The following is a 15,681-nucleotide window of genomic DNA, read 5'->3' as shown; positions in this document are numbered from 1 at the left end:
ACTGGAGGGGTTTTTGGAGGGGGGATGGGCTAAATGGATAAGGGGCATTAAGGAATCTACTCCTGAAGTCATTGTTGCACTATATGCTAACTAATTTGGATGTAAATTAAAAAAAATAAAATTAAAAAAATAAAAATAAATTAAAAAAGTAAATAACAAAATGAAAAAAAAAAAACCTATCCTACGACCTAGTGATAGCACTACTAGGAATTTATTCAAAGGATACAGGAGTGCTGATTCATAGGGGCACATGTACCCAATGTTTATAGTAGCACTTTCAACAGTAGCCAAATTATGGAAAGAGCCTAAATGTCCATCAACTGATGAATGGATAAATAAGGTGTGGTTTATATATACAATGAAATACTACTTGGCAATGAAAAAGAATGATATCATGCCATTTGCAGCAACATGGGTGGAAGTAGAAGTTATTATGCTGAGTGAAATAAGTTAGTCAGAGAAAGATATATGTTTTCACTCGTATGTGGATCTTGAGAAACTTAACAGAAGACCATGGGGGAAGGGAAGGGGAAAAAATAGTTACAAAGAGGGAGGGAGAAAAAGCATAAGAGAGTCTTAAATACAGAGAACAAACTGAGGGTTGATGGGGGGGGATGGGAGGAGAGGGGAAAATGAGTGATGGGCATTGAGGAGGGCACTTGTTGGGATGAGAACTGGATGTTTCACATAAGTGATGAACCACAGGAATCTACCCCAAAACCAAGAACACACTTTACACACTGTATGTTAGCCAGTTTGACAATAAATTGTATTAAAAAAATAAAATTGCTAGAACTATTAAAACATGCAAATTAAAAAAAATAAATAAATAGAACAAATTGAGGGTTGCTAGAGGGGAGGTTAGTGGGGGGGAGAGATGGACTAAGTTGGTGATTGGCATTAAGGTGGGCACTTATGATGAGCACTGGGTGTTATATGTAAATGATTAATCACTAAATTCTACTCCTGAAACCAATCTACACTATATGTTAACTAACTTGAATTTAAATAAAATCTTGGGGAAAAAGTGCAAAAAAAAAAAAAAAAAAAAAGGAATTATGGTTGCTAATTAGCTGACCTTGAAATAAAGGAGATTATCTTGCATGATCTGGGTGGGCCCACTGTAATCAAAAGATCTTTAAGTGTGAAAGAGGGATGCACAAGAGTCAGCAACATAGGGCTGTGATGTGAGAAAGACTAACTTTGATAGCTTTGAAGATAGAAGGGGGCGGTGAGCCAAGGAGAGTGGGCAGCTATTCTAGAGGCTTCTAGGCTGGAAAAGACGAAGAAACAGATTCTATCCTAGAACCTTCAGAAAGGAATATACCCTCATCAGCAACTTGGTTTTACCCCAGTGAGACCCGTTATAGACTTCAGAACAACAGAACTTTAAGATAATAAATTTGCATGGTTTAAGTCACTAAATTTGTAGTAATTTGTTTTATCAGCCCTAGAGAACTCCTACATCCTCCAAATGAATCTCAACGGCAGCACCTTTTCACTCAGCGTCTTGTGTAAAACACTTGAATTATTTTCCTATTTGTTTTAAGATGAAGACCATGTTCCTTAAAGTAATCTATAAGGCCTTGCCTGGGCTGGCTTTCCCTAACTCTATGGCCTCATCTTCCAAGTTTGCCCTGAGCATCTGTCTGCATCCTAGCCACACTAGCCTTCTTGGCTTGTGGTCCCTTCTAACACCAGTTCTGCTGCCCCTGTCTGCTTCAGTTGGCAAGCTCTTACTCTCCCTTCAACCCTTAGAAAAATAATTGCTTCCTCAAGAAGTGCCTCTTACCTCTATAACCAGGTCAGTTTCCACTATTAGAAGTTTTGTTAACACTGGAGACTGAGCCTCTGGTGTGCAATGATCAAAAGTATGATTTTGCATTTGTTCATGTGATTCTTTGATTAAATATACAATTTCTGTGAGGTCTACCCTGTCATGTCATAATTTTTCCTTTTTTTTTTAAAGTTTATTTATTTTGAGACAGGGAGAATGAGTGGGGGAGGGGAGAGAGAGAGGGAGAGAGAATCCTAAGCAGGCTTCACACTGTTTGCAGGGCTCAAACTCATGAACTGTGAGATCATGACCTGAGCTTAAACCAAGAGTCGTATGCTTAACTGACTGAGCCACTCAGACACCCCTGTCATAATATTTCTTATGCCTAGCATAATGGCTGGCACCCAGTGGGCATTCAGTATGTATTTGTAGAATAAGGGAATGGATGAATGGATGAGGTTGGACTACCAGAAAACCGGATCCCAGGTTATTTGTGATAACCCCTACAGAATCATTCTAATGGAGAGGTATATTAATATTACCTCTTATCAGGAATACCATTGAAAACAGCTCCATGAAATCTGTTAACTTTGTTTCCTATAGGGCTATTTTTGAGGGATTTTTTCCATCATATTACTCACTTTGCTATAAACCAAGTATGAAAATAGTTTATTTTTCATCCTGTTTTGGAATAACTTTGCTTTGCCAGAGAAAGTAATCTGTTTTCTTTCTTTGATAAGTGAACGGTAGGGGTGCAGCTTAAATGCATGACCTTCAGGATTGCAGCACACATAACAAAGCTCCTAGCTGATGACTTCTAGCAAAGGCCTTTCCCACTCATCCTCAAATGCCCTCTGCTAAAGAGAGCCACTTGGCCCAACATTACTCCACTTCTCAGGGGCTGAGAGGTATAAAGACTCTTTTATCCAATAGGTACAACTCTTCAGAGCTGCCCCAGTTTAAGTGCTCCTCAAATGAAAGATTTTGTTTGATGGCTTCATAGTTCAACTCCTCTCTCTTCCCATTGAATTTTCCCTAATCCCAGGTGCTAATCACAAGAGCCCTCCCCAGTAAACTTCCTGCATACAAATCTTCCTAGAAGTCTCCTGTCTAGAAGCCTGACCCATGAACTTTTCTCTCTCTACAAGGAGAACTGAATGATTTTACTTCACCTGGAAACTCAGAAACCCATCTAAAACAGCTGAAGTTCTTACATAATCTACAGATTAACAGATTTGGCCTATGTTGTCTATTTGCATGCTTGTCTGTCCACTGTCTTTTTATTCATATTATATAATCATTTTTATTATATATACTCTGATTTTAAAGTTTTCAACTTTATTTTTTAATGGTTATTTATTTTGAGAGAGAGAGAGAGCAGGAGTGAGTGTGACTGTGCATGTGAGTGGGGGGAAGGGCAGAGAGAGAGAGGGAGAGAGAGAATCCCAAGCTGGCTCTGGACTATCAGTGCAGAGCCTAGCCGGGGCTCAATCCTAAAAACTGAGCCTAAATCAAGAGTAGGATGCTAACCGACTGAAACATCCAGGTGCCCCTAAAGTGTCCCAACTTTAAAGTGATGAATAATGCAGGATTTCAGTGAATAAACAAACCAAATAAATAGGAATAATATTCTGTTGAGGAGATAAAATAAACACTGAGCACAGAGATTTAGGTTTACCTGGGACATGTTGAATTTCTTGCACTAAGTGGAGATAGCTATGCCCAAATATTGTGCATTTTGATTGTTTTCCTGCCAGTGTTCTTCCATTAGGGTACAGCTATGGCCATTTGAAGTAAAAATTAGCTGGACAGAAAAAGGAGGTGTAAGTATACTTGCCTTTTCCTAAAAATTTAGTTTCTGCCTAAGAAGTAAGCTGGGAGAAAAGAAAATGGGGAATTCAGAAGTCAAATGGTTCCTGGTTCAGCCAACCTTCCACAGTTTTCTCCTTTTAGACAGTTGTCCTTAAATAACCTTTATCATGATGTCTTGATTCTGCACAACTTCAAGCCATTTATCTCCTGGGAAATTAAACAACGTGCAATGTTAAATTTCTCCTATAAAGTGGGTATGACTCTGCTTCTCAGTTCCTCATTTTTCAAACCCTTGTAACCAAAGTTACCAAACACAGAAATAGCGTGAGAATTAAATAACAGAAACATTTCCTGATAGAGTCATTCAATTCACTTACTTGAATCTCATAGGTTCATTGTTTTTAGGAAGTAGAAAGCAAAGCTCTTGGCCTTGTGTTTTGGCTTAGGTAAGTGAACTATGGTGCTCTGCTAACATTCCTGAAAGACTATTCCTTGTACCCATATCAAAGACATTGCATTTTCTGATCCTATTTCCTCAGGGTAAGTTTTTCTGATCTTATTTCCTTATTTGAAATTTATCTCAAAAAACAAAATCAGAAACATGAGTTTCCTTGATAACAGTGGGGAAATGCAAGGCTCTCTTTTTTATCTTCAAGGTCTTCCTTGAGAACACTGAGTCCCTTGACAAAGAAACACTTTACATAACCTAAGGAATACTGAATCTAGTGCATTTCCCATTAAGGGCAAATTACTTCATACAGTCAGGAGTCTGTATAGGATGTTTAATGTAGACCTCAGAGACCATTATAACTTGAATACTAACCTTGGTAATATCTGATTGTCCTAGCAGTGGAAAGAGATGGAGTAATTCTCAAGGTTTATTAGACTATTTGCTAACTTGTTTGTTTACGTTGTGAATACCCATTGAGATCTGCTCATAAAAGTAATAGAAAATGCAACTAAAAATATAGTGAAAACTGTCAGGCAGTTAAAGAATAATTCTTCCTTTAAAATAGAACTAATCTAATAAGCTAGCAGAAGAGTGCTAAGTCATAAGAAAAATCTGCTTTTCAAATCAGTTTATTCTGATAATCATCCTAAGAAATGTGGCTTCTCTTAGGAGTCAAGGCTTTATAAAAAAGAAATAAACTTTTGGGAGATTAAGCTAGTTACCTAGCAAAGTTAAGATGATGGTCAGAAACATGGCTTGGGAAAATGAATCCTGATGTAAGAACAAAATTCCACCCCCTAGGAAGATAACAGGAAAACATGACACTAAAAGTTGTGACCTCCTTAACCTAATTATACTTAAAAAAACACTATCTCAGTCTTACAGTTTGGCTATAAAATCACTAAATGGACTCAGTAATAGAGGATGGAAAGCAAAAAAGAAAAGATTAGAAGAACTTAAAAGAATGTCATTAGAATGTGATGTGACTTCAGTTAAAAAAAGGACTGCAGTAGATTCTGACCCCAACTAGTCCCAACTTCACAGATTAGGAGCACAGGCCTCCAGAAGAGTGCCTTCATTTCAGTCATCAACTGCAAGGAGACCGTCAGCTACCCTCTCTTCTGACCAGCTAGCTACCAATTTAGGGAGTCCCACTACCTCATTAGGTGTGATAATTTGCTAGAATGACTCACAGAACTCAGGAAAATGCAATACTTATGAATATAGTTTTAATTTAGCCAAGGATACAAATCACATCCAATCAAAGGGAGAGACCCATGGGCGAGGTTTAGATGGTCCCAAACACAAAGCTTCAGTTGTCCTCTCTCCATAGTGTCAGGATAGGTTGCCTTCCCAGCACATCAGTGTATGACAGTATATGTGTTGTCAGTCTGGGAGTTCATCCCAGTTTCAGTGTTCAGAGTTTTCCATGGAATTTTGTTATGTGGGCATGATTGATGGAATCATTGTCCATGTAATTAAACTCAATCTCCAGTCCTTCTCTCCTCCTCAGAATTTGAGCTGTTACCATCTTGCTCAAGGCTCCAACCCTCCAATCACATTCTTGATCTCTTGGGCATGGCCAGCCACCATTCTGAATTATCTTGTTAGCATAAATCATCAAAGGGCCTGCTGTGTTCATCTTATTTCAGTCACCTAGTTAGTATAAACTCATGTGTGGTTCCAAAGGCCCACCACGAATAACAAAGACACAGTTATAACTCTGGAAATTCCAAGGGTTTAGAGAATACCAGATAAATTCATTATTAAACAAAAGGGAACCAAAATATTGTATAAGAGTAGCATTATAAAGACAAGAAGATAAAAATTAATTTTTGGATTATTTGTGTAATTGCTATTACATCACTTCTACGGCACAAATGCTATTTGTACTTAATGAGTTCAACTACAAGGTGAAGGTATTGCCAGACATTTACTGCACTTACTGGTAGCAACAAGCATTTTTAAGAGCTCTTTAAGTTTTAAGTACCCAGTGTCCATTTTCATTATGCAAAAAGTGACATGAATTACTGGGACAGCAAAAAATATTGAAGGTGTCAGATGATTTTATGTGAAAGAGAATATAGTAATGTTTTGTTAAACTATACAAAGGCTTTCATTTTGATTTAAAATATGCCTTATTTTGTAAGCTAACCTGACTTAAAAAAATTTTTTTAAATATTTATTTATTTTTGAGAGAGAGAGAGAGAGTGTGAGTGGGAGATGGGCAGATAGAGAGGGAGACACAGAATCAGAGAGATAGGGAGGCCCAGCAAGTTCCAGGCTCTGAGCTGTCATCAGAGCTTGATGCGGGGTTCGAACTCATGAGCCATGAGATCAAGACCTCAGCCAAAGTCAGACACTTAACCGACTGAGCCACCCAGGTGCCCCTAATCTGGCTTTCTAAAAGCAAGTCAAGATTAAACTTCTGATTTATTTTGCATTAATTAACATTTTACATAAAAACCAGGGTTCAAGGGGCCTGGCTGACTCAGTCAGAAGAGTATATGACGCTTGATCTCAAGGTTGTGAGTTCGAGCCGCACGTTGGGTGTAGAAATTACTTTAATAAAAAGTTAAAAACAAAATAAAGAACTACAGTTCATAGAAAATTACTCAAAAATGAATATATTCCAACTTATGATTAAGACTTACTGATATTTATTCACTGAATTTTGTATTTAAATATTTATAATTAAATATTTGTGTAATGCTAATTTATTTATTTTTTCTAATAACCCCATCGTATAAAATGTGAGATTTTAAGGTTTTGACGTTGCTGGATAAGAAAATAACAGATGGTGTTCACTTGGTTCTGATGAACAAATATGTGCTTCTAGTTTTATATTTTAGGATTTGACATTTTCTACTTAATGATTTCCAAAACATTGGACTATGTTAATCTTATTCTATTTACCAAAACTATAATAATGGAAGCTATTCCTGAGTAATTTTTTGAAGTCTTAGCTCACTGGATCTAAAAACAAGTTTGAAATTCAGTCGTTTCACAACCAAAGGTTTTATATTTTCTAAAGGTAATTTTCTTAGGCTTTTCTAATTTTCAGAAAGGTACTTCCATCTGGAGAACCCCCAAAATAATATTTCCTCTAAAGTATTCAGGAAGACAGTTTGTAGAAAGGCCTACAAATTACAGAAAAATAAAATACAGAAATGGCAATGAGATCTGATTCTTTCACTGGACAAATTACTTGAATTTCTAGCTGCAAAAAAGTTTCTTCCTCTTGTTTTTCTGCCCTCCTCCCCTGCCTCCTTTCCTTTCTTCCCTAGAATTTTCAGTCATATGGTGCTTGGTGAGAGAGAGATTTAGAATTTGCAGATACTTTCTTCCTTCCTAGCATATTTAAAATGCTTTTAATATTCTACCCAAGGTTGTCTACTTGTAATGTTAAATTATGGTATTTTTTTAAAAAATCATTAATGTCTTAGGATCCTAGAGTAAAAAGTAATAAACCTCTTTATTTTTGTGTGTATAGTAACATACTTCTACAAACTTAGCAAAATATTTCATAATCCAGCTGTGTAATAATCAAATCCAGAATATTCTACTGTTCATATCCCAAGCATGCAGCCCTAGACAATTCAGAAAATGTGTGGGTATTGAGCCAAACTTCTTGTGAAAGCATTTCTCACTCTGTTCTTTGTTGTCATCGAGTAGAGTGGAAGCAGTAGCTAGAATGAGATCTGGAAAAGGGCCAGGTTGATAAGTGGGAAGGCCACTGGAGATCACGGCCTTCTCTAAGCATTATTGCTGAAGACAGAGCAGTCTTCTTTGGTATTTCCCCAGCCAGGATTAATAACTTTGTTCATATCCTGCCTCCCCAGGCCTAGAAACAATCCCCAGCCCTTTCTTTTTACCAGTATGTTCTCTTTTTCTCTGTTAATAACATTATCTCAACTGAGTATAGAGGATCTGATTGGTGAATTCACACTAAGTTAATAATTGCTAAGAGCCACATATGGTTCTTAGTCTCTTAGAAGGATATTGCACCTTACAGACGACGCTTTGGCTCAAAGGAACAAATGTTTAATGGTAGAATTTTATGAAGTCTTAAGAGATGATGACAATTTTTGCAGATAATTTAATTTTTTTCAACGTTTTTTTTTTATTTATTTTTGGGACAGAGAGAGACAGAGCATGAACGGGGGAGGGGCAGAGAGAGAGGGAGACACAGAATCGGAAACAGGCTCCAGGCTCTGAGCCATCAGCCCAGAGCCCGACACGGGGCTCGAACTCACAGACCGCGAGATCGTGACCTGGCTGAAGTCGGACGCTTAACTGACTGCGCCACCCAGGCGCCCCAATTTTTGCAGATAATTTAGTTATAACCTAACCAGCACAAGAAAATTATGAAAAATACTTAGAAGTAAGAAAAACAGATTGTCTATAATAAGAGAAGTTTATAAAAGTCAGTAACTTTCTTATATGAAATTTACATCTATATAAAAGGTCTAATGAAAAAAGGATATGGGATATTCTTTATTGAATAACAAAAGAGAAAGCCTTATAACGTATCAAGGAATAATCCCCCAAAACATTTGTTTGGCTTATGAATAAAACTATAATAATATACTGAAAGGTATGAAAGAAGAGTTGAATTTGTCCTTTTGTATAGGAATAATGTTTTGGTTTCTAAAGAGGTCAAATCTTTTAAAAAAATTTATTTATTTTGAGAGAGAGAGAGTGTATGGGGGAAGGGAAGAGAGAGAGAGAATCCCAAGCAGGCTGTGTGCTGTCAGTGCAGAGCCCAATGTGGGGCTCAAACCCATGAACCGTGAGGTCATGACCTGAGCTGAAATCAAGAGTCAGTTGCTTTAACTGACTGAGCCACACAGGCGCTCCCTTTTTTAAATTTTTAATTGAAGGAGTTGACATATATGATTATATTAGTTTTAGGTATACAGCCTAGTGATTCAATAATTATATACATTATGAAATGTTCACTCTGATAAGTATAGTCACCATTTGTCATCATACAAAGTTATTATAATCCTTTTGACTATATTCCCTGTGCTATGTTTATCGTCCCTGTGACTTATTTACTGTATAACTAGAAGTTTGTGCCTCTTAATGTCCCTCACCTATTTTGCCCATCCTCATGCCCCTCTCCCCTCTGGCAACCACCAGTTTGTTCCTTGTATTTATTAGTCTGTTTCTATTTTTGTTTTGTTTGTTTTATTTGTTTTGTTTTTAGATTTCACTTGTAAGTAAAATCGTGTGGCATTTGCCTTTCTTTGTCTGACTTATTTCACTTAACATAATACCCTCTAGGTCCATCTATGTTCTCCCAAATGTCAAGATTTCATTCTCTTTAATGACTGACTAATATTCCAGTGTGTGTGTGTGTGTGTACCACATCTTCTTTATACAGTGGTCAATTCTTACTAAATTATTTTTTGAAATCATAATATAATTACTATGGATGTGGGCTTGATGCAAAATTCTGAATTTCATGTGGACAAATGAGATTAGCTAAAAATGTTCTGAAGAAAAATATAAAAAGGAGGGATTTGCTTTGAAATGCATAACTATTGTAATTAAAATATTGCAGTAAAAGATCAGAATAGATAGAATAGATGGATAGACATCCTAGTAAGTATTCAGAATCCATTCACAGTGATCACAAAGGAGTCATGACTGAAGATTTCCCATTTTCTTAAATTTTTTAATGTTTATTTTATTTTTTATTATTTTTTAATATAATTTATTGTCAAATTGACTCACACACGGCACCCAGTGCTCATCCCAACAAGTGCCCTCCTCAGTGCCCATCACCCATTTCCCCTCTCCCCAGCCCCCCATCACCCTCAGTTTGTTCTGTGTAATTAAGACTCTCTTATGGTTTGCCTGCCTCCCTCTCTGTTTGTAACTGGTTTTTTTCCCCCTTCCCTTCCCCCATGGTCTTCTGTTAAGTTTCTCAAGATCCACATATGAGTGAAAATATATGGCATCTGTCTTTCTCTTACTGACTTATTTCACTTAGCATACTACCCTCCAGTTCCATCCACATTGCTGAAAATGGCATGATTTTATTCTTTCTCATTGCCAAGTAGTATTCCATTGTATATATAAACCACATCTTCTGTATCCATTCATCAGTTGATGGACATTTAGGCTCTTTCCATAATTTGGCTATTGTTGAAAGCACTGCTATAAACATTGGGGGTACATGTGCCCCTATGCATCAGTACTCCTGTATCCCTTGGACGAATCGCTAGAAGTGCTATTCTGGGTCGTAGGGTAGTTCTATTTTTAATTTTTTGAGGAACCTCCACACTGTTCTCCAGAGGGGCTGCACCACTTTGCATTCCTACCAACAGTGCAAGAGGGTTCCTGTTCTCCACATCCTTGCCAGCATCTATAGTTTCCTGAGTTGTTAATTTTAGCCACTCTGACAGGTGTGAGGTGGTATCTCAGTGTGGCTTTGATATTTATTTCCCTGATGATGAGTGTGTCTGTTGGCCATCTGGATGTCTTGTTTGGAAAAATGTCTGTTCATGTCTTCTGCTTGTTTCTTCACTGGATTATTTGTTTTCCGGGTGTGGAGTTTAGTGAGTTCTTTATAGATTTTGCATATTAGCCCTTTATCCGATATGTCATTTGCAAATATCTTTTCCCATTCTGTTGGTTGCCTTTTAGTTTCGTTGATTGTTTATTTTTGAGAGAGAGAGAGAGAAAGATTCCAAGTGGGATAAGGGCAGAGAGAGAGGGAGGCACAGAAATTGAAAGAGGTTCCAGGTTCTGAGCATAGAGCCTGATTCGAGGCTTGAACCCATGAACTGTGAGATCATGACCTGAGCCAAAATCAGATGCTTAACCAACTGAGCCACCAATGTGCCCCAAGAGTTCCCTTAATTCAGCAACTTACTCAAGGTGAACCCTGACTAATGACATTTGTTTACCAACTGGAGCAGAAGTCATCAGTCCCCATCCTAATCCTCTGGACCTCCCTATTACAGTACACCACCCAAACTTGTGTCCCCTTATCTGGCCGCTGAAGCCAGGTCTGCCTCCAGAGGGTTCTGGAAATCCTGGAAAATTAGGCCCACAGCTGGTAGCTTTCAACCATAGGCTGACTGGAGTTGCTGCCTAAAATCTCCAGTTCCCTCCTTCCTAGTGTGGACACCTTAGAGGAATGAGGTCTACACTGTCTCAGACATAAGTTCCAGTTGCTCACAGTGGTAAAGAGTTTGATAGGACATTCTTTGTTGGTCATTTTCCATGTCTGTTTCTCTTCCCTATTTCCCTATCAGGATCTTTTCAGATCACCTCCCAAATAAATTATATCCACTTGAATCTTTGGGGGTGGAGGAGGCAGCTTTTGCAGGAGTCCAAATTGACCCACCAGCTAAGATTACAGCTGGCTATAAGGTTTCACAAACCAGAGCTGCACAGACCAAGGGTATAATTTTCTAGAATACACAGTGCTATGCTATAGGTGCCACCATCATATTGCACAACACGGGGAAATGGGTGGTTTATTATTTTTATTACTTTTTTTTTTTAGAATTAGTATATTCCTTTTTTTAATGTTTATTTATTTATTTATTTTGGGGGGTGGAGGGGCAGAGAGAGAGGAAGAGAGAAAATCCCAACAAGGCTTTGTGTGGTCATTGCAGAGCCTTATGAAGGGCTTGATCTCTCATACCTCAAGATCATGATTTGAGCCAAAATCAAGAGTCAGATGCTCAACCAACTGAGCTACCCAGGAGCCCCTTGGAATTAACATATTCTTTTTTTTTTTTTTTTTTTTTTTAATTTTTTTTTTTCAACGTTTATCCATTTTTGGGACAGAGAGAGACAGAGCATGAACGGGGGAGGGGCAGAGAGAGAGGGAGACACAGAATCGGAAACAGGCTCCAGGCTCTGAGCCATCAGCCCAGAGCCTGACGCGGGGCTCGAACTCACGGACCGCGAGATCGTGACCTGGCCGAAGTCGGACGCCCAACCGACTGCGCCACCCAGGCACCCCTGGAATTAACATATTCTTGAGAGATTTTTAATTTAGAGTGAAGGTATTAAATTTTCTGCACAAAAATGATGCTTTACTAACATCATAGTAGAGTATGTTTTCAAATTGCCATAATTTAAATTTATAAGCAAAACTACATCTTCAGTTTGTGTGATTATGATGAATTCACATATTACAAAAGAAATGACAATTAGATAATTATATGGGGAGAGAATCAAGTTATCCCTAACCTCATAATAAAAACAAAAATAGTGGCACTGACAGTCCAGGGCTGGCTTGGAATTCTCTCTCACCCTCTCTCTGCTGTTTTTCTGCTTGCATGTGCATTTGTGCATGCACGTGCTCTCTCAAAATAAATTAGTAAACTTAAAACAAAAACAAAAATAAATACCAAATTCATCAATAAGTTAAATATGTAAATAAAGAAAAAATACTCTAAAACAACTAGAAAGTACTGCAGACTATGTTGTCTTGGGAGTGGGGAATGACTTTCTAACCATAAAAACAGTGAAGGAAACTGCAAAACATTGTTAGATATTACTACATAAAATTGAAATATTTCTGTGTTGTGAGTAATGTAAACGAAACTAAGAAGGAAATTATAGAGTGGAGAGGTATTTTAAGAAGTTTTGGCAAAGGTACTAAAACACAATTTTAACATTATGGACTTCAGAGAGATAGAAATGGATCATTTCACTAGTTTAAGGTTTGGCTATATTTGCTAACTGTGTGATCTTGGGCAAACTAATCATGGTAAGTCTCTATTTTCTTATGTACTAAAAGGAGATAATTGTATATCAAATATATCATAATAATATATCCAAACAACTTAAGGTTGTTTTGACCATTAAATGAGATTATCTAGATAAAGTACTTTGCAGAATGCCTGAAATATGGTAAGAGTTCAATAAAGTCTCATTCTAAGTATTATTGTCTTTAAAACTGGTCTACATTTTTTATAAATAGTGAATACTTACAGTGCTATTCTTTATAAGAGATGAATGTGACAGAAAGAATAAAAAACAACTTACAAAATAAGAGATTGAAATGATTAAGTGCTAGTGATTTATTCTAAGCACTTTACGTGAGTTTGTTATTTTAATACTTACAATAACCCTAGAGGATAGGCACATTTGTTATTTTTTATTTTTATGAGATGAGGAAACTGAGGCACAGGGGGGTTGAGGAACTTGTCAGTGGTCACACATCTAGTATTATATTTATTTCTCAAGGAGTGTCAGTGATTATCAAAAAAATATAGTTTGAAAATTCCTTTACCTAATTCAGAGTTCCAAAGAACTTTTAATTATTTTTATAATTATTTTATTATTAATAATATATTAAATATTTTTCAATGGAAATTGGTTATTTCCTTTTGTCCTTACCAGACTTGGGCAGCTGAAAGTATCTGGTGTTTGTGGAGAAGGGAACTGGGTGTAGGGTAGGAATCAGAGGAACACTCTTAATAATAATACAACATTTTCAAGTAATAGTATAGAGTAGAGAAATTATTCATGATAAAACTAATAAAAGAGAAAAATGACAACCTAAAGGTCAGACAAAAATGAGAGTTTATGTAAAGAAAATTAATCTACTCACAGAAGTCTCAAGTATAGGGAGGCACTTGTTTAGGTGTACATGACAGCAAAAGGTTTTAAGTCTGGGGAGCTCAAAAGCGTTGAGGGCCTTCTGGAATCCTTGGATATCTGTCATTGTTCTTACCAGCCAGGACAGTGAAGCTGAGAGCAACCTTGGAGATGGTTGGTAATGGGGTGTCACATGGAAAATTGCCTTGATATAATGGAAGTCTACAAGTATACAATCAGAGAAGCTTCCCCAAAGGTCACAGAACAGAAACACTCAGAGACTAAACTAAAATTATCAAAGCTCACTATTTATAAAGCAAAGAGTAAGAAGCAAGAGAAAAGAGATGGGGTACATTAACACACTTGGGAAAGGGTAAAGGGGTTAGAAGGACCACATGATGTGACTTCTGTGTTATACAGTGCTTCTCTGTCTTATCCTTCTCTCTAAGTTATCAGCCCCCCACTGTTAGTGTGGTTAAAAGGAATAGTATTGAGAATGAACAAGGAACTCAGCCAATGGAAGGTGCTTGAAGTCAATAAATGCCTGTGCTATGGGAGACACGGGGGCAAATATACCTGACCACAACTATAGCTTGCCCATTGGCTTGTCTTAACAGTTGTAGATTTTAATCTGCATGTCTCAGGCAGAAGACACATGAACCAGAATGGGTGTCACCAAGAGATGGAGGGTAATTAAAAATCTTACGGACATTTATAGGACATTAGTAGAATATTAAGATTTGGTATCTCATGTGCCATACTAGTATTTGATGCCTTTGATCTTTCCATCTCCACCTATGTTTATCACTAGTGGTATTTTTACTTTATGTCTAACGTATTTCACATGTTATTAACTTAGTGTCTTTGCTTAACGTATTATGAGTTTTTCTTGTGTCTCACAAGCTACTTTTATACTTATTATGTTTAATGTTTCTCATGAGTTTTACTGATTCCATTTGCTTTTCCTGTCTTCTATAGGAGATCTGAATATTCTCAAATAATACAGCAAACACACCTTGCAAAGGGGAGGGTGTGAAGAAGGATACAAAGAAGGATCAGAGGGAAGATTTCTGTGTGTCTGTGGAGGTAGTTCGTTGGTATGGTCTGCAGGACCTAGCAAAACGTGAACAAGGTATTCTTCTTCCCTCTGGGTATTTCCTGCATTCCCTCTTAGCTCCAATACACTGGACTGTTTATACAGTTGTCCTCCCTTATCTGTGGTTTTGCTTTACATACTTTCAGTTACCCGTGGTCAACCACAGTCTGGAAGCAGATGATCCTCCTTCTGACTTCTCCTCAGAGTATCAGTAGGACCTAATGCTACATCACAATGTTTACATCATTCACTTCACTTCATCTCATCATGTAGGCATTTTATTACCTGGCTTCATCACAAGAAGAGTGAGCACAGTACAATAAGAGATTTTGACAGAGAGAGAGAGAGACAGAGACCACATTCACATAATTTTTATTAAAATATATTGTTCTATTTTATTAATAATTGTGGTTAATCTATTACTGTGCTAGAATTTTCAAATTAAACTTTATTTTATGTATGTACGTATGTATGTATGTATGTATGTATGTATGTATGTATGTATGTATAGGGAAAACAGTGTATGTACAGGGTTCAGTACTATCTCCTGTTACAGGCATCCACTGGGGGGCTTGGTGACCTGTGGGTAAGGAGGGGGCACTACTGCACTTTTTCACGGATGATTATAAAAAGGCACTGAAGAATACTCTTTATATAGCTTTATACATTGAAAACATTCCTTTTTAAACTGTTTTATGCTGTTTATTCTTCTACCATCACATCTTTACTAAAACTAATAAATTGTTTACTTTAGGCTGACAAGGCTTAACTAGAAAAGCATATCAAAAATCAGAATATCAAAGGATAGAAGAAAGGGGGATACACAGACATTCTCAGGCAGATGGCTCCTAAATTATTCAAGGTAGAGTTAACACTTGCGCACAGAATTTGACTGTGGGTAACATAAAACTGGGATTCATCCAGTATTTTACTCTGTAATTCCTATTGCATTCAACTTGTGTTTGTAGT

Source organism: Leopardus geoffroyi, chromosome A2 (genome assembly GCF_018350155.1).
Source record: "Leopardus geoffroyi isolate Oge1 chromosome A2, O.geoffroyi_Oge1_pat1.0, whole genome shotgun sequence".
Taxonomy (NCBI): domain Eukaryota; kingdom Metazoa; phylum Chordata; class Mammalia; order Carnivora; family Felidae; genus Leopardus; species Leopardus geoffroyi.
The sequence above is the reverse complement of the archived record's forward strand: the minus strand, read 5'-3'. Positions refer to the sequence as shown.